The sequence below is a fragment of the Nomascus leucogenys genome, chromosome 19, assembly GCF_006542625.1.
Source record: "Nomascus leucogenys isolate Asia chromosome 19, Asia_NLE_v1, whole genome shotgun sequence".
In the NCBI taxonomy this organism is placed as follows: domain Eukaryota; kingdom Metazoa; phylum Chordata; class Mammalia; order Primates; family Hylobatidae; genus Nomascus; species Nomascus leucogenys.
The window spans coordinates 70,625,250-70,645,171 of NC_044399.1; the positions used below are offsets into that span (position 1 = coordinate 70,625,250).

General features: G+C 47.2%; 1 protein-coding gene across 1 annotated transcript in view; it reads left to right on the forward strand.

Moving 5' to 3' along the window:
• Positions 1-15,913: 15,913 nt before the first annotated feature.
• The window catches only part of ASGR2 (asialoglycoprotein receptor 2), a 42,175-nt gene continuing 38,166 nt past the window's right edge, over positions 15,914-19,922 (forward strand). The window contains exon 1 of the mRNA XM_030800173.1: positions 15,914-15,941. The gene's annotated coding sequence lies outside the window, so the exon portion shown is untranslated. The remainder of the gene's footprint in view (positions 15,942-19,922) is intronic.

Here is a 19,922-nt window from a genome sequence, read left to right on the forward strand (position 1 = left end):
TCTAAGTGAAGTAACTCAGCAATGGAAAACCAAACACCGTATGTTCTCACTCATAAGTGGGAGCTGAGCTATGAATATGCAGAGGCATACGGAGAGCTATGATGGACTTTGGAGACTCAGAAGGGCTGAGTGGGGTGGTGGATAAAAGCGAGGGTGTGGAATTAAAAACTACATATTGGGTACAATGTACACTACCCAGGTGACAGGTGCACTGAAATCTCAGACTTCACCACTATTCAATTCATCCATGTAACCAAAAGCCACTTGTACCCCAAAAGCTATTGAAATAAAATCGTTTAAAAAAAGAAGGGAGTTTATCAGAAAGACAGCGGAATATCTCAGGGGTCTCTGGGCCGAGGTGCAACTGGGCCTTGTGCCAAAATGGGGATGGGTGCTTTTTCAGGGACCTGGGAAGTTCTCTCTGTGTTTGAGCTCTACCTCCTTCAGAGGTTCAGAGGCTCTGCCTCACTTTTTCCTCTTATAGTGGACTGGCTTCTCTGCTTTTCAGTTCAAATCATTTTTTTTTTTTTTTTTTTTTTTTTGAGACGCAGTCTCGATCTGTCACCAGGCTGGAGTGCAGTGGCACAATCTCGGCTCACTGCAACCTCCGCCTCCTGGGTTCAAGTGATTCTCCTGCCTCAGCTTCCCGAGTAGCTGGGATTACAGGCACATGCCACCATGCCCGGCTAATTTTTGTATTTTTAGCAGAATCTGGGTTTCACCATGTTGGCCAGGTTGGTCTCCATCTCTTGACCTTGTGATCTGTCCGCCTCGGCCTCCCAAAGTGCTGGGATTACAGGTGTGAGCCACCGTGCCCGGCCTCAATTCAAATCTTTACAACACTCCTGAATTTTTTTTTTGATTTTTAATTTTTTCATCCAACCCAAAATGTCAAACTCCTGAGTTTTATAGCTTGCAGATTCTCCCTACTCCCCCCAGCTCTTTTTTAAAATTAAAGTGTTAGATTTATTTTAACACACCTGAATTGAGTGTCGAAAGGTGAAACAAATGCACGAGAACATATATGCAGTATTTCAAAGAGGAAATATTTTAAAAAATGATGCTGTAGAAGAGATAAAGAATGTAATAATGGGGAATAGTTTAATCAAGAAGTTCTTATGACATTTGATTTTAAACCATATGTAAATACAGCAGTCTCTGAAGAATTTGGCAAAGATTTTTTTTTTCTATTTTCAGTCTTTTAAAGTAGATACAGATTTGCTTAGGATAAAGCTGACTTTAAGAGCACACAAAAGTTGAGCACAAAGTATAGGATTAAATTCAGAAATGCAGAGTGATGAAGAGGAAAAGATATGGAGTAGGTGCCTTCAACAGAAAACTGACCATCCAGGGCGATTACCTAATAGTCTCTCCTCTCTCTCTCTTTCTCTTTCTCTCTCTTTCTGTCTTTTCCCCCCAAAGTAGTGGGAAAGCCACTGATTGGCTCTGTTGGATCAGCTGACTAACAATGGCCTGATCAATTGCAGCCAAAGGTCATGCCATGGCTGCCGCAGTGACCGCATGCGAAGGAGGGGAGAGTTCACAGAAACGTGGAGGCGGTGTTGGGGGTGGGATGTGGGGGAGGGAAAGCCAACAGTAGCCATCTCCTACATGTAAGTGCATACAGGAATTCAGTGGCTCACCAACGAGGAGTTTCAACTCAGAGGAGGAGAAAAGATGAGTAAATGGTGGGGCGTGGGACATTGCTATCCAATCCATTGATCCCATCACTTTTTTTTTTTTAAACATTTGATGACAATAATAATGTACTTCTTTTTTTTTTTTTTTTTTTTTTTTTTTTTGAGATGGAGTCTCGCTCTGTCGCCCAGGCTGGAGTGCAGTGGCAAGATCTCGGCTCACTGCAACCTCTGCCTCCTGGGTTCATGCCATTCTCCTGCCTCAGCCTCCCGAGTAGCTGGGACTACAGGCGCCCGCCACCACGCCCAGCTAATTTTTTATATTTTTAGTAGAGACGGGTTTCACCATGTTAGCCAGGATGGTCTCGATCTCCTGACCTTGTGATCCGCCTGCCTCAGCCTCCCAGAGTGCTGGGATTACAGGCATGAGCCACTGCACCCGGCCAAATAATGTATTTCTTATGTGTGATCTTTCTCAGTTCTGAATGCCTGGGATAATACTTCCCAAAAATTCTTTTTTTTTTTTTTTTGAGATGGGTTATTGCTCTGTCACCCACACTGGAGTGCAGTGGCGCCATCTCGGCTCACTGCAACCTCCACCTCCCAGGTTCAAGCGATTCTTCCACCTCAGCCTCCCGAGTAGCTGGGACTACAGGCGCATGCCATCACGTCTGGCTAATTTTTGTATTTTTAGTAGAGATGGGGTTTCACCATATTGGGCTGGCTGGTCTCAAACTCCTGACCTCGTGATCTGCCCGCCTCGGTCTCCCAAAGTGCTGGGATTACAGGTGTGAGCCACTGTGCCTAGTCAAAAATTCTGGTTAAAGGGTTATACTTCATACTAACTGAATAAAGAAATGGTAGAATCAATACAAAGAGCTATGGCTCCTTTTCTATGAAATAAGAACTCAAGAACTTCTTCCCTCCCCACCTAAAGTCGCTTGCTTTTCCATAAATAAAATCTTTGAAACAGCCACTGAATGCATAACCTGTATGGTGGAAAACATTCTGTGGGCAATATCTTAATGCTTTGCTAAAATGAACCGTTCCATGATGTATTTCTACCAGTTGGTTCCCCAAAGCCCTTCCCACTAAATACAATGCCTTCAGCACAACAGACACTTTTAACATAAATTCATTCTATATTCAGATTTTTCAATTATAGTGCTTATGCTGTCATTTTTGTCAGGATAATAATAACAGGTATAAATAGCTCTCTTTCTGTAATCTAAAACCAACTGTAAAAGAAAGTAGACACCAAGATACCAAAAATATTTCATACTTAAAGCCAAATGCATTTAGTTCTTTTCCATGCAGCACGTCATAACAAAGTATCTATGCACTTACTGTTTCTTTTCCAAAGCAGCAATTTGGGCCAAACTTTGAGGATCTAGTTGTCCCCCATGGTGAGTCATCTTACAGTGTTTTTTTTTTTTTCCTTTGGAGACAGAGTCTCGCTCTGTCACCCAGGCTAGAGTGCAGTGGCACAATCTCGGCTCACTGCAACCTCCATGATATGGTTTGGCTGTGTCCCCACCCAAATCTCATCTTGAATTGTAGCTCCCATAATCCCCGCATGTGGTAGGAAGAACCCAGTGGGAGGTAATTGAAACATGGGGGCAGGTTTTTCCTGTGCTGTTCTCCTGATGGTGAATAAGTCTCAAGAGATCTGATGGTTTTATAAATGGGAGTTCCGACACACAGACTCTCTTGCCTGCCGCCATATAAGACGTATCTTTGCTCCTTGTTTGCCTTCTGCCATGATTGTGAGGCTTCCCCAGCCATGTGAAACTGTGAGTCCATTAAACCTCTTTTTCTTTATAAATTAGTCTCAGATATGTCTTTATTAGCAGTGTGAGAACAGACTAATACAGTAAATTGGTACTGGTAGAGTGGGGTGCTGCTGTAAAGATAGCTGATAATGTGAAAGCAACTTTGGAGCTGGGTAATGGGCAGAGGTTGGAACCGTTTGGAGGGCTCAGAAGAAGAGAGGAAAATGTGGGAAAGTTTGGAACTTCCTAGAGACTTACTGAATGTCTTTGACCAAAATGTTGATAGTTATATGGACGAAAAAGTCCAGGCTGATGTGGTCTTAGATGGGGATGAGGAACTTGTTGGGAACTGGAGCAAAAGTGACTCTTACTTTTGTGCTTTAGTGAAGAGACTGGCAGCTTTTTGTCCCTGCCCGAGAGATACATGGAACTCTGAACTTAAGAGAGATGATTTGGGGTATCTGGTGGAATAAGTTTCTAAGCAGCAAAGCATTCAAGAGGAAGCATTGCATAAAAGTTTGGAAAATTTGCAGCCTGACGATGCAATAGAATAGAAAAACCCGGCTGGGCTTGGTGGCTCACACCTGTAATCCCAGCACTTTGGGAGGGAGAGGAGGGCGGATCACCTGAGGTCGGGAGTTCGAGACCAGCCTGACCAACATGGAGAAACCCCGTCTCTACTAAAAATACAAAATTAGCCAGGCATGGCGGTGCATGCCTGTAATCCCAGCTACTCGGGAGGCTGAGGCAGGAGAATCACTTGAACCTAGGAGGCCTCTGCCAGTGAGTCAAGATCACACCATTGCACTCCAGCCTGGGCAACAAGAGTGAAATTCCGTCTCAAAAAAAAGAAAAAAAAAAAAAAAAGAAATTGGAGGGAGTATAAATGAGAACAGTTACTATGGAAGACACTGTAAAGGACATAAAGAATAGAAATGAGAAAAGTGAACCAATGAAGTGGAAATACGGTAGATTAAAAACAATATGAGAAAATTATGTATACATATACATATATATAAGATGCAAAGGAAATTCAATATGAAATATATGCATAGATGAAATCTCTAAAAAATAAAACCAAAACAATAGATAAAACATACAGCTAAAGATATAATTCAAGAAAGTTTTCTTGAAATTGGCCAGGCATGGTGGCATACAGGGTAATGCCTGTAATCCCGGCACTTTGGGAGGCCAAGGAGGGAGGATCGCTTGAGGCCAGGAGTTCGAAATCAGACCAGGTAACATAGTGAGACTCTGTCTCTCCTTTAAAAAGAAAAGAAAGTTCTCCTTAAATAAAAGAGGCTTGAATCTATGATGAAAGAGAAAGCTAGATGTCAGGGAAAACTGATCAAGAATGTTTTTGTTGAGACCTGGCCTAGTAAAGTTACTGAGTTTTAAAAATAAAGAACTTTAGCCGGGCACAGTGGCTCACGCCTGTAATCCCAGCACTTTGGGAGGCTGAGGTGGGCGGATCACCTGAGTTCGGGAGTTCGAGACCAGCCTGACAACATGGTAAAACCCCGTCTCTGCTTAAAAAAAAAAAGTACAAAATTAGCTGGGCGTGGTGGTGCATGCCTGTAATCCTAGCTACTCAGGAGGCTGAGGCAGGAGAATCACTTGAACCCGGGAGGCGGAGGTTGCAGTGAGCCAAGATTGCTCCATTGTACTGCAGCCCGGGCAACAAGAGCAAAACTCCATCTCAAAAAAAAAAAAAAAAAAAAAAAAAGAAGTTTATGAGCAGCCAGGCAATTCTTTTTTCTTTTAGGGGATAAAAATCAGGCTAGCCTTGGATGTCTGCAGACCCATGCTGAATGCCGAAGAGATGGAGCAAGATAGTCAAGGAAAGAAAACGTGAGTCAGGGATTTCATTAAAAGACCATAAAATTTTTTTCCCTCTCCCCTCTCTCCTCCTTCTGGCAACCACTGATCTTTTTACTGTCTCAGTAGTTTTGCCTTTCCAGAATATAGTATAATATAGTTGGATATATATAATTTATAGCTTTTTCAGACTGACTTCTCTTTTTTTTGCGACAGAGTTTCGCTCTCGTTGCCCAGGCTGGAGTGCCATGGCGTGATCTCAGCTCACTGCAAACTTTGCCTCTTGGGTTCAAGCGATTCTCCTGCCTCAACCTCCCGAGTAGCTGGGATTACAGGCATGCACCACCACACCTGGCCTGACCGACCTCTTTCACTTAGCAATGTACACTTAAGCTTCCTCCATGTCTTTTCATGGCTTGATAGCTCATTTATTTTTGAGCTGGATAATTTTCCTTTGCCTGGATGTACCACAGTTTGCTTATCATTTCGTGTACTGAAGGATCTGTTGGTTGCTTCCAATTTTTGGCATTTATGAAAAGCTGCTATAGACATTTATGTTGGGGTTTTCGTGGGGATATAAGTGTTCAACTCCTTTGGGTAAATACCTAGGAGCATGATTGCTGGATTGTATGTAAGCCTATGTTTAGCTTTATTAGAAACTTCCAAACTGTCTTCCAGAGTGGTTATACTATTTTGCATTCCCACCAGCAATGAATGAGAGTTTATCTTGTTCCACATCCTTGCCAACATTTGGTGTTGTCAGTGTTTCAGATTTTAGCCATTTTAATAGATGTGTAGTAGAGTTCAACTGTTATTTTATTTTTTATTTTTATTTTTATTTTTTTTTTGAGACAGAGTCTCGCTCTATAGCCCAGGCTGGAGTGCAGTGGCGCAGTCTCGGCTCACTGCAAGCTCCGCCTCCCGGGTTCACGCCATTCTCCTGCCTCAGCCTCTCCAAGTAGCTGGGACTACAGGCGCCCGCCACCACGCCCGGCTAAGTTTTTGTGTTTTTTGGTAGAGACGGGGTTTCACTGTGGTCTCAATCTCCTGACCTCGTGATCCGCCCGCCTCGGCCTCCCAAAGTGCTGGGATTACAAGTTTGAGCCACCGCGCCCGGCCAATTTTTTATTTTTTTGAGACAGAGTCTTACTGTGCTGCCCAGGCTGGAGTGCAGTGGTATGATCACTGCTCACTGCTGCCTTGACCTCCTGTCCTCCAGCAACCCTTCCACCTCAGCCTCCCAAGTAGCTGGAACCACAGTGTGTGGCACCAAGCCTGGCTAATTTAAAGAATTTTTTTTGTAGAGACGGGGGTCTCCCTATGTTGCCCAGACTGGTCTCGAACTCCTGGGCACAAGTGATCCCCCTGCTTTGGCCACCCAGGTATGAGCCATCGTGCCTGACCCTCCAAATGTTACTTTAATTTTAAATTCCCTAATGACATATGACGCTGAGCATCTTTTCATACGCTATTTGCCATGTGTGCCTTCTTTGGTGAGGTGTCTCTTCAGATATTTTGGGCATTTTTTATTTTTATTTTTTTGAGACGGAGTCTCACGCTGTTGCCCAGGCTGGGGTGCAGTGGCGCAGTCTCGGCTCACTGCAAGCTCCGCCTCCCAGGTTCACGCCATTCTCCTGCCTCAGCCTCTCCGAGTAGCTGGGACTACAGGCGCCCGCCACCACGCCTGGCCAATTTTTTGTATTTTTAGTAGAGACGGGGTTTCACTGTGGTCTCGATCTCCTGACCTCGTGATCCGCCCACCTCGGCCTCCCAAAGTGCTGGGATTACAAGCGTGAGCCACCGCGCCCGGCCTATTTTGCCCATTTTTAAATTGTGTAGTTTATTTTCTTGATGTTGAGTTTTTGGAGTTTATTGTAAAGTTTGGATACAAGCTCTTTATCAGATATGTGTTTTGGAAATATTTTCTCCCAGTCTGTGGCTTGTCTTCATTCTCTAAACCATAGACAATTTTGAGAATGCATGATCTTAGGAAATATAGTTTTCATGAGCCCTTCTTGAAGAAATTACTGGAGGATAAACTTGAGTCAACTAAGGGCTAGCAAAAAAAGTAAATTTTAGCAAAAGGAAGGCAGTGAATGTTTAATATATTTAACACAGAACTAAGACCAAAACAGGCCAGGTCCGGTGACTCACACCTGTAATCCCAGCACTTTGGGAGGCTGAGGTGGGCGGATCACCTGAGGTTGGGAGTTTGAGACCAGCCTGACCAACATGGAGAAATCCCATCTCTACTAAAAATACAAAATTAGCCGGGCGTGGTGGTGCATGCCTGTAATTCCAGCTACTTAGGAGGCTGAGACAGGAGAATCGATTGAACCTGGGAGGTGGAGGTTGCATTGAGCTGAGATCGCACCATTACACTCCAGCCTGGGCAACAAGAGTGAAATTCCATCTCAAAAACAAAAACAAAAAAAACAAAAAAAAAACCAAAAAAAACTCCTGCAGAAGAGAAAAAATATAAACAAACATTTCTATAAAAGAAATACATACGGCCGGGCCCGGTGGCTCACGCCTGTAATCCCAGCACTTTGGAAGGCCAAGGTGGGTGGATCACGAGGTCAGGAGATCGAGACCATCCTGGCTAACAAGGTGAAACCCCGCCTGTACTAAAAATACAAAAAATTCTCCGGGCGTGCTGGCGGGCGCCTGCAGTCCCAGCTACTCCAGAGGGCAGGAAAATGGCGTGAGCCTGGGAGGCAGAGCTTGCAGTGAGCCGAGATCGCAACACTGCACTCCAGTCTGGGTGACAGAGCGAGACTCCGTCTCAAAAAAAAAAAAAAAAAAAAAAAAGAAATACATAGGCTGGGCGCGGTGGCTCACTCTTGTAATCCCAGCACTTTGGGAGGCTGAGGCGGGTGGATCACTTGAGGTCAGAAGTTCCAGACCACCCTGGCCAACATGGTGAAACCCTGTCTCTGCTAAAATTACAAAAATTAGCTGGGTGTGGTGGTGGACACCTGTAATCCCAGTTACTCGGAAGCCTGAGGCAGGAGAATCACTTAACTCCAGAGGCGGAGGTTGCAGTGAGCTGAGATTGCACCACTGCACTCCAGCCTGGGCGACAGAGCGAGGCTCCATCTAAAAAGAAAAGAAAAGAAATAATGAATTAATTAATATATACGTATTTGTAACAAACAAGAAAAGATACCCATTTTTGCTACAGCAGTTATTTCTGCCATGATTGCAAAGCTGTAGTTGATGTAACTTCCTTCTTTTTTTTTTTTTTTTTGAGACAGAATCTCCCTCTGTCTCCCAGGCTGGAGTGCAGTGGTGCGATCTTGGCTCACTGCAACCTCTGCTTTCTAGGTTCACGCAATTCTCCTGCCTCAGCCTCCCGAGTAGCTGGGATTACAAGCACCCGCCGCCATGCCTAGCTAATTTTTGTATTTTTAGTAGAGACGGGGTTTCACCATGTTGGCCAGGCTGGCCTCAAAACTCCTGACCTCAAGTGATCCACCCACCTCAGCCTCCCAAAGTGCTGGGATTACAGGTGTGAGCCACCACGTCTGCCTATCACTTCTTTCTTCCAGTACCCATTGAATGTTCCCTCTGCCTTCAACCAGCACCTTGGCAGACAGGGGGTCTTTTTCTGATGGGAAAACACAAATCTTCATTTCTGCAGGGTCTGAAGCCTTTATTGGGTTGTTATAGTTTCTGTGAAATTGTATTACAAGGCATGGAGCCCCCTGAGTTCTAGATATACCCATTCTCCCATTGTGTAACAGCAACCTCCTTTCCCCTTGATAACCAGGATCGGTCATCCCAGGCAGTCCAGGGACCTCTCTTTTCCTATTGCTCAGCGGCAGGAAGGGCCCCAAATGGCCACAGGGGAAACCTCCACTTCCAGTTCAGTGGAACCAATTATGTTTCCTGATGGAAGCATTTCACCCTTGGGAATTATGACCTCTAAAGTTGGTAGAACTCAAATACAGGTGAGTTATTAAATGTAATAGGGAGGCCTGGCACGGCGGCTCACCCTGTAATCCCAGCACTTTGGGAGGCCGAGGCGGGCAGATCACGAGGTCAGGAGTTTGAGACCAGCCCGGCCAACGTGGTGAAACCCCATCTCTACTAAAAAAAAAAAAAAATACCAAAATCCCAGCTTCTCAGGAGGTTGAGGCAGGAGAATCACTTGAACCTGGGAGGCAGAGCTTGCAATGAGCCAAGATTGTGCCACTGCACCCCAGCCTGGGCAACAGGGCAAGACTCTGCCTCAAAAAAAAAAAAAAAGTAATAAGGCGAAAAACAGTTTGATTTCTGGACCTGTGAATTCTCACTATAGAGGAATTGTTCAAACGCTATGGAGTATCCTGTAGGCTGGCACCCCCATCCTGCAGGGGCCTGTCTTCCAGCTGGCACAATTGTGGAGTGTTTACTCGGTAATTCCATTGTATCAGGCAAGTTGCTTCTGGGTGATGGGGTACGTGGTAAGATCAACGGATTCCATGGCTTGAGCCCATACGCCGCAGTTCTTTTGCTGTGAGTTGCTTGCTCTGGAGTGTGTTGTGTATACTATGACAATGAACACAGCTTTCTGAAACTTCATGGAGGATAGTGCTGGCAGGAGCACTGCGGGCAGGGAAAGGCAAACCTATACGCTGAATTATAGTCAGTTTATATGTTACATCCTTCATGAGGTCATTTGCCATTAACTTGTAAGCTGCTACCAGGTAGGTGACTGGCTGGTCTGTTATTCCCACTCCACTCTGAGGTCCGGCCTGTGGATTCTTTCTTCTATGATACATTATACCGGGGAAGTTTGGTATCGCATCAATCTCAATCAGCAGAGACCACTCCTGAGGACACCAGATTTCAGTCAACCAACCAAGCAAATCATTAGTGCTGCTCTCAGCTACTTTGACTCACTGCAGTGAACCTACAGTCTCTAGGAAGTGCACCCTTACTAATGAAGGGCTAGGTGGCACCCAGGCCTTTCTCTGTAATGTGATGGCTCAGAATAGGCAATGACTGAAGTCTCAAATACATTATCAAGGGCAGCCTGGCTAGATCATGAAAACAGAAACTTGACCTAGATCTGCCTAAGCTGTGTCTCCTCCCGGGACCCACTTGAGGTACTCTGTAACCTACAGCTGATTGATCAGAGCAGCTTTTGCTACAGGTTATACCAGAGTGCCTCAAGGTGGTCTCGGGAGGAGATACACCTTAGACAGATCTCCATAGAGGAGGGGGATGTACAAGCACTGCCAAGAGAGGCTTGGGCAGGTGGGGAATAGCCAGACATGCAACTCGCAGGAAAAGTGGGGAGGACATTGTGGCTTGCAAGTTCCCCCATCTCACTCTGAACAATCATGACCAGAGACACTAAGGACCGACCTCCCCGGGCTGCAAGGTGCCGCCTCCTTCAAGGGCCCAGGAGGTTAAATGTGTTATAACAATTAGTGAGAATACAATCACTTTTTTGGGGTCGGTGGGGTGGGTAAAAGTCACGGAAAGAAGAACGTATTCACAGAGACCAGCTTCTACCTGTGTACAGATGCAGAAGCGGTCTCCAGTGGCAGGCTTTGCTTGTCCAGGAAGCAGATCCTTATCTTGGCCATAAGGATTCTGTGCTCATCAACTTTGCATCTGATGTGCACATAAAGCACATGGTCATCTTTAAAAACCTGTGCTGTTGCCCGGGACACGGTGGCTCACGCCTGTAATCTCGGCACTTTGGGAGGCCAAGGCGGGTGGATCACAAGGTCAGGAGTTTGAGACCAGCCCGGCCAACATGGTGAAACCCCGTCTCTACTAAAAATACAAAAATTAGCTGGGTGTGGTGGAGGCCGCCTGTAGTCCCAGCTACTTGGGAGGCTGAGGCAGGAGAACTGCTTGAAGCTGGGAGGCGGAAATTGCAGTGAGCCGAGATCATGCCACAGCACTCCAGCCTGGGCGACAGAGCAAGACTCCATCTCAAAAAACCTGTGCTGTCACAAAGTAACCCAATAAACATTTCTCTCCATACAAACGTTAGGATTATTATGTAATACAATCCTGCAAGTGAGGAATGCGTCCCGCAAAATTTGTGCTAACGAGTTCCTATTTTGGAACCCGCATTTGATCAAGTTCCTCATTGGCAAGATTCCAGAGTTGGCAAAAAGGGCGAGGGTAAGATGATATCACTGTTTTCACAGCTGGGCCAGTCTGGAGCATTAGCAATGAAGTTTGTTCTTTTTGTCCTTTTAAGACTTGCTCTGAGCCCGGTATGTGGCTGTAATCCCAGCACTTTGGGAGGCCAAGGCGGGTGGATCACCTGAGGTCAGGAGTTCGAGATCAGCCTAGCCAGTAGGGTGAAACTCCGTCTCTACTAAAAATACAAAAAAACTAGCTGGACATGGTGGCAGGCGCCTGTAATCCCAGCTACTTGGGAGTCTGAGGCAGGAGAATCGCTTGAATCCAGGAGGCGGAGGTTGCAGTGAGCCGAGATCACACCTCTGCACTCCAGCCTGGGAGACAGTGAGACTCCGTCTCAAAAAAAAAAAAAAAACCTGCTCTGGGCCATTCTGCTGTGACTACTGACTACTTTGAAGTGACTTGAACTCACCTCCTTTGCTTTTCTCTGCAGTTTCTAGGCCACTCTGTGGAGGAAATTCCTTTTTTCCTTTGGATAAATTCCTCTTTCACTCAACACACAATTTAAGCTCCCATCGTCATAGCGATCTGCATTCCATCATCCACAAGGCAAAGGAAAGCCTTTGCCATCAAACAAGCTTTAGTTGTATTTTCCTTGTTTTTCTGCAGAGGAGTTCCAGGCTGGTGGGTGGCTCTGGGCGGGGCAGTGGGCTTTGCAGCTTCCCCTCCTCTCTGCTCCCTCTCTTTTCCTTGGGCTTGGGGGCTTCCTCGCTCAGGTGACTGGGGTGACCCCGCCCTCTCCAGCGCAGGGCCACACTTTCTGATTTTGTGGAGAAGAGAACAATTTACACACATCCAAAATCCAAAACGCAACTCAATGTACCATAATACTTTTTGATCTGAGACAGGTCTCAATCAATTTAGAATGTTTATTTTGCCAAGGTTAAGGATGCACCCGTGCCACAGTCTCAGGAGGTCCTGATGACATGTGGCTAGGGTGGTTGGGGTACAGATTGCTTTTATACATTTTAGGGAGACATGAGACAGCGGGGGTGGGGAAGGGGGTTGGGAGAGGGGCTTCCAGATCGTAGGTAGAGGAGAGACAAAAGGTTGCATCCTTTTAAGTCCTTGATCAGCCTTTCACTGAACACACAAGTTAGTCTGGCTCAGTGTGGGCAAATTGTGAGGGAGGTATGTAGGGTTTTTTATCTTTGTAGCTATCTTATTTAGGAATAAAATGGGAGGAGTAAAAAGGCAAACCTTTGCCTGACTTTTCCTTTGGCTTAGTGATTTTGGGATCCCGAGATTTATTTTTCTGGTTTTTTTTTTTTTTTTTGAGACGAAGTCGCCCAGGCTGGAGTGCAGAGGTGTGCGGCTCACTGCAACCTCCTTCTCCTGGGTCCAAGCGATTCTCCTGCCTCAGCCTCTAGAGTAGCTGGGATTACAGGCGTGCTCCACCACGCCCAGCCAATCTTTGTAGTTTTTTTTTTTTTTTTTTTTTTTTTTTTTTTTTTTTGAGACGGAGTCTCGCTCTGTCCCCCAGGCTGGAGTGCAGTGGCGCAATCTCGGCTCACTGCAAGCTCCGCCTCCCGGGTTCACGCCATTCTCCTGCCTCAGCCTCCTGAGTAGCTGGGACTACAGGCGCCCGCCAACACACCCGGCTAATTTTTTGTATTTTTAGTAGAGACGGGGTTTCACCGTGTTAGCCAGGATGGTCTCGATCTCCTGACCTCGTGATCCGCCCGCCTCTGCCTCCCAAAGTGCTGGGATTACAGGCTTGAGCCACCGCGCCCGGCCAATCTTTGTAGTTTTAGCAGGGATGAGGTTTCACCATGTTGGCCAGTCTGGTCTCGAACTCCTGACCTCAGGTGATCCGCCGGCCTCGGCCTCCCAAAGTGCTGGGATTACACGCGTGAGCTGTTGACTCCCTCTTGAGTTCCTTCCTGTGTAAAGCCAAGAACCCATGTGACCTCCTGGGCTGACCTCTAACTTTGGGGTCGCCCTGTGACAGGATTACAGGCATGTGCTACCACGCCTGGCTAATTTTTTTTTTTTTTTGAGAGAGAGGGGTCTCACCATGTTGCCCAGGCTGGTCTCGAACTCCTGGGCTCAAGCCATCCTCCTGCCTCAGCCTCCCAAATTGCTGGGATTACTGGCAGGAGCCACTTTGATAGCCGGTATTTTTTTGAAGGAGAATTAAAAAAAAAAATTTATGTACAGAAAACTCAACAGTGGACGTTTAACCCAGTTTAGTGGCAAGTTCTTTAGCCTTTGCCTTTTGCAGCTTAGCAATGTCTGAGCCACAGATTTTGGACCCGTAGCCACCCAACGGGTTCACCTTGCCTGCTGCCTAGACACAGCCGATTTATTAAGACAGGGGAATTGCAATGGAGAAAGAGCAATTCACGCAGAGCCGGCTGTGCGGGAGACCGGAGGCTCTTTTTTTGAGATGGAGTTTCACTCTTGTTGCTCAGGCTGGAGTGCAATGGCGTGATCTCAGCTCACTGCTGCCTCCAGCTCCCGGGTTCAAGAGATTCTCCTGCCTCAGCCTTTTGAGTAGCTGGGACTACAGGTGCGTGCCATCATGCCCAGCTAATTTTTGTATTTTTAGTAGAGATGGGGTTTCACCATGTTGGCCAGGATGGTCTCGATCTCTTGACCTTGTACCCACCTCGGCCTCCCAAAGGGCTGTGATTACAGGCGTGAACCACCGCACCCAGCCTGTCAGACCTCTGAGCCCAAGCTAAGCCATCACATCCCCTGTGACCTGCACGTATACATCCAGATGGCCTGAAGCAACTGAAGATCCACAAAATAAGTGAAAATAGCCTTAACTGATGACATTCCACCATTGTGATTTGTTTCTGCCCCACCCTGACTGATCAATGTACTTTGTAATCTCCCCCACCCTTAAGAATGTTCTTTGTAATCTCTCCCACCCTTAAGAAGGTTCTTTGTAAGGCTGGGCGCGGTGGCTCACGCTTGTAATCCCAGCACTTTGGGAGGCCGAGGCGGGCAGATCACGAGGTCAGGAGATCGAGACCACGGTGAAACCCCGTCTCTACTAAAAAATACAAAAAATTAGCCGGGCGTGGTGGCGGGCGCCTGTAGTCCCAGCTACTCGGAGAGGCGGAGCCAGGAGAATGGCGTGAACCCGGGAGGCGGAGCTTGCAGTGAGCCGAGATCGTGCCACTGCACTCCAGCCTGGGCGACAGAGCGAGACTCCGTCTCAAAAAAAAAAAAAAAAAAAGAAGAAGATTCTTTGTAATCTCTCCCAACCTTAAGAAGGTTCTTTGTAATTTCCCCACCCTTGAGAATGTACTTTGTGAGATCCACTCCCTGCCTGCAAAACATTGCTCCTAACTCCACCGCCTATCCCAAAACCTATAAGAACTAATGATAATCCCACCACTCTTTGCTGACTCTCTTTTCGGACTCAGCCTGCCTGCACCCAGGTGAAATAGCCTTGTTGCTCACAGAAAGCCTGTTTGTTGGTCTCTTCGCTCGGACGCACGTGACACGGCCCAGAGTTTTACTATTACTCAAATCAGTCTCCGCCCATTCGGAGATCAGAGTTTTTAAAGATAATTTGGCGGGTAGGGGCTTGGAAAGTGAGGAGCGCTGACTGGTCAGGATGGAGACGGAATCATAGGAGATCAAAGTGAGATTTTCTTGCTGTCTTCTGTTCCTGGGTGCTGTGGCAGAACTGGTTAGGTCAGATTACGGGTCTGGGTGGTGTCAGCTGATCCATCGAGTGCAGGGTCTGGAAAGTATCTCAAGTACTGGTCTTAGGTTTTACAATAGTGATGTTATCCCCAGGAGCAATTTGGGGAGGTTCAGACTCTTAGAGTCAGGGGCTGCATGACCCCTAAACTATAATTTCTGATCTCGTAGCTAATCTGTTAGTCTCGCAAAGGCAGATTTTTGGTTAAGGGCTGTTATCAATTTTGTTTCACAGACAAACCATGAACTGAATTCCTCCCCAAAGTTAGTTCAGCCTATACTGAGGAATGGACAAGGACAGCTTAAAGGTTAGATGCAAGATGGGGTCGGTTAGGTCTGATTTCTTTCACTGTCATAATTTCCTGTTATAATTTTTGCAAAGGAGGTTCCATTGCCTCCCCAGTGACTGCGGATCTCGTCACACCTGCCACCGTAATCGGTCCTGATAGCTTCCCCCACCTTAGCCAGAGCTGCTTTGTCTTCCCAGTGAGACTGTGTGAAGGTGACAGTCTTTCTGGGGTCTTCCTGCGGACCAGGCATCTCCGTCCTGCCTTCCCCTGGATAATGCAGTAAGGGAACCCCACTGTAGGACACGGCGCAGACAGGGAGACAGCCAGCTCGACGAGAGTCATGTGCGGTCACCACCAGCTGAGGCTTCTTGTTCTCCACCAGGTGCTGTCGGGGTTAACCCTGCTCGTGGGACAGTTGGGGTCTTCATGGAGATGCCCTCTTTGCCGGCAGCTTTCTTCTCTGCACGGGCCAACAGCCTCTGCTGCTTTTCTTGCCCTGTCTCTGGTCTGTACCATGGTCCAGCTGATGCAGTTGAGGAGCTGTTTTCTTGGTCCAAGGCCTGGATGAGTCGGTCACTCACAGGAGGCACTTTCAGCTGCTCGTGGAGGTAAGCCCTCTGCCACTGCAACCAGAATTAGCTGGGCCATTCAACAATCAACAAAGCAGGTGAGGTCCCTTTTGGGCTGGATATCCTTGGGAGCCCCTCCCTCTCTGCAGGAGAGAGAGCTTTTCTCTTTCTCTTGCCTAGTAAACCTCTGCTCTTAAACTCACTCCTTGTGTGTGCCCGCATCCTCAATTTCCTTGGCACGAGACAATCAACTTTGGGTATTACCTCAGACAACGAGCTTCAAAAGTTTAATGGAACAGACCATCTACCCCTGTTGTGCCCCGCTTAGCTCTGTCCCGGAAGCCACTAGGCACCTAGGCTGTGAGAGTTTCAGTCTTTAACCCCCAATGACAGCTTGCTCAGGGCACACCCAGTCCCTCGTTAGTGCTGCTGAGCAACTGCACCGTGTCCTCAGGCTCCAGAGAAAAAAACACCTCAGTTCATAGCCCTGCTCAGCTGACGTCCTCAAAGCACATCTTCTCAGCATCTATCTGGTCAGGGGGCACCTACAGCCTGTGCCAAACCTGGCTTCCCTCACAAACCCTACCAGGCCTTAGCACTGATACAGGGTCCTAGGGACTGAATGTTTCTGTCCTCCCCACCCTGAATTCATAGGTGGAAGCCCTACTCCCCAGTGTGATGATATTTGGAGGTGGGGCCTTTGGGAGATAATTACATTTAGATGAGGTTGTAAGGGTGGGGTCCCCACGATAGGATTTGTGCCCTTGTTGGAAGAGAAGGAGGCCAGAGTGTGCTCTCTCATCCACGTGAGGACACAGCAAGAAGGTGGCTGTCTGCAAACCAGGAAGCGAGCCCTCCCCAGACACTGGATCTGCCAGTACCTTCACCTTGGGCTTCCCAGCCTCCAGAACTGTGAGAAATAAATGTTTTTTGTTTAAGCCACTCGGTCTGTGGTGTTTTGCAATGGCAGTGCAAGCTGACTAAGACACAGGGTCACTAGTTCTATTTCCTCTTCAGTCATAATGGGCTTCCCTCGGGCCCTTTGGTGCCCTTTCCCGTCAGCAGACTTTAGCTAGAGCCATCTCTGTTCATCACAGAGGTTCTAAGGACATTAGACCTCCAAAAGAAAGGGACTAGGGTCTCAAATTTCTTTGCTTCACAGAAGCTTTTTGGCCCCACCTTTCAGTGGCCTGTCTGCAAACCAAAACTGGCAAAGAAGGGCAGTCTCCCCTGAGCCACTGGAGAAGTCCTGCCTCCCCTGCCTGGGGTAGGCGACGGCTGGCTTCCCACTTAAACAGTTAAGGGGAGCTGCTCAGGGTTTACGAAGTCACTTGCTAACTTCCCTAAACAAAGAAGTTATTAGTAACTTTTAAATGTCAGCTTGGGTAAACAAAACAAGTTTAAGTTCCTGTAATCAGGCAGCATGTTTTATTATTTTTATTATTATTATTATTATTATTATTATTATTATTATTTGAGATGGAGTCTTGCTCTTTCGCCCAGGCTGGAGTGCAGTGGCACGATCTCGGCTCACTGCAAGCTCTGCCTCTCAGGTTCACACCATTCTCCTGTCTCAGCCTCCGGAGTAGTCGGGACTACAGGCATCCGCCACCACGCCCGGCTAATTTTTTTGTGTTTTTAGTAGAGACGGGGTGTTTCACCGTGTTAGCCTGGGTGGTCTCCATCTGCTGACTTCATGATCTGCCCGCCTCAGCCTCCCAAAGTGCTGGGATTACAGGCGTGAGCCACCGCGCCCAGCCACCATGTTTTATTATTAAAAGTTAATGGGGGCCAGGCATGGTCAGGAGTTCAAGACCAGCCTGGCCAACGTGGTGAAACTCCATCTCTACTAAAAATACAAAAATTAGCCGGGCGTGGTGGTGGGTGCCTGTGGTCCCAGCTACTCGGAAGGCTGAGGGGGGAAAATTGCTTGCACTTGGAAAGCGGAGATTACAGTGAGCCAAGATCGCGCCATTGCACTCCAGCCTGGGCAACAGAGTGAAACTCCATCTCAAAAACAAAACAAAAAGAGTTAATGGGAAGAAAAGCTATTGCCAGCAAAGGTCGCAGGCAGGCTGGGTGGCTATGAGACCCCTCAGAGAGGCTGGGACTGGGGAGGGGTGTAGGGAGGGTAGATTACATTCAGACTGACTCAGGCTTACCTAAGGCTGTGCGATCCCAGCCCTTAGGGCAGATCCTGAGTCTGGAGCAGGCTTGGCTTATACCAGGCGGGGCTGGGAGACCCCTCCAGCAGGTCCCTGGAGGCCATGGCAGGTGCAGCTGGGCCCAGAGCATTACATGCCGTGAATGGGAGGAGAGCCGCTGTTCTGCTTGATTCTCTCTCGGCTCTCATGTCCTTCTCAGCAAAATCAGCTTGAGTCTCTGCCTCAAAACTTGCAAAGTGAAGCTCTGAAACCCCGTCAGTGAAGATACGCTTGCATTTGGCCTTTAAGGAAATAACTCTGAGGGACTCTCGAGGCAGTCTGTGAAGCAGGCAGGCTGCCAAGACACCGTAGGGTGACGCTGGGGGAAGAACCATCACTGGTAACCCCGACTGCAGGGAGCAGTGGTTGGCGGAATCCCCTGGCGGGAGGCACTGTCTTCCCAGAGCAGGAGTACAGTGTCCTCTGGGTGGAGAGAACTCAGCAAGGCTGAGGGTGGGGTTGCTCAGCCTGTGCAGATACCCTTACTTACTTGTCCCCTCTCCCCACTTCCTAATTTTACTATAAAAGAGGGAAGGAGGCTGGGCGCGGTGGCTCACACCTGTAATCCCAGCACTTTGGGAGGCTGAGGCGGGCGGATCACAAGGTTAGGAGATCGAGACCATCCTGGCTAACACAGTGAAACCCTGTTTCTACTAAAAATACAAAAAATTAGCCAGGCGTGGTGGCGGGCGTCTGTAGTCCCAGCTACTCGGGAGGCTGAGGCAGGAAAATGGCGTGAACCCCAGGGGATGGAGCCTGCAGTGAGCCGAGATCGCGCCACTGCACTCCAGCCTGGGCAACAGTGAGACTCTGTCTCAAAAAAAAAAAAAAAAGAGGAAAGGAACACAAAAGTCTGTTAGGGCAGAGAGGCTGTGGATTGCATTTAGTGTGTCAAGAGTAAAACTCAAGAAGCTCTTTTTCAGAGTCTTTTAAATCTGGGGCTTATACATACAATCGTCCTGGTTTCTGAACTCCATTTAATAGATCTGGGGATGAAACAGAAGCTATCACGCTCTCATGCCGAGCTGCCTCAACACCTTTAGGGGCTTCGCAAACCTTTTTAGACTCTAAGATGTGAACCAGAAAGTGTTTGTGATTTAAGCTAGAATGAGTTACAAGTTGGCAAAAGAAAGATAATGAGAGGTAAGTGTAGCCAAATAGTTCTCAGGAGCTGAATAATTGAATACTCTTAGCTATGTAAGAATGATCTCTTTACTGTTTAATGTTTCACTTCAGCTACTTAGAAGTATAATGCAGATTGATTGCCCTCAAGTGACTTCCTGCCTCAGCCTCCTGAGTAGTTGGGAGTACAGGCACGCAACACCAGTCCTGGCTAATTTTTAAATTTTTTGTGGAGACAGGGTCTTGCTATGTTGTCCAGGCTATGAAGGTAATGTTATATATTATTTTAAATAATTTTGTGCATGAAACAGTTTCGACGGCATTTTGACTGAAACCTGTCACATGAGGTCAGGTGTGAAATTTTCCACTTGTGGCTCAGAAAATTTTGGATTTTGGTGCCTTTCGGATTTTGGATTTGGGGATTAGGGTCGCTCAACCTGTATTAAAAAATAGTTGGGGTGGAGGGGAGTCTCTCTTCTTGCAGACTGGCATCTGCAGCTGTGACCACACGGTGGCGCTGCTACCCTGATGTTGGGAACATACGCGAAAAAAGAAAAAACCCAACTTCCTAAGGGCGAAAGAGTAAACTAGAAATATGAAATAAGGTTTAATACTGATTGCAGTAATTTTTTAAAACTTTGCCTTTTGCATAAAAAATTGTGGTAAAATACACACCACATAAAATTTAACCGTT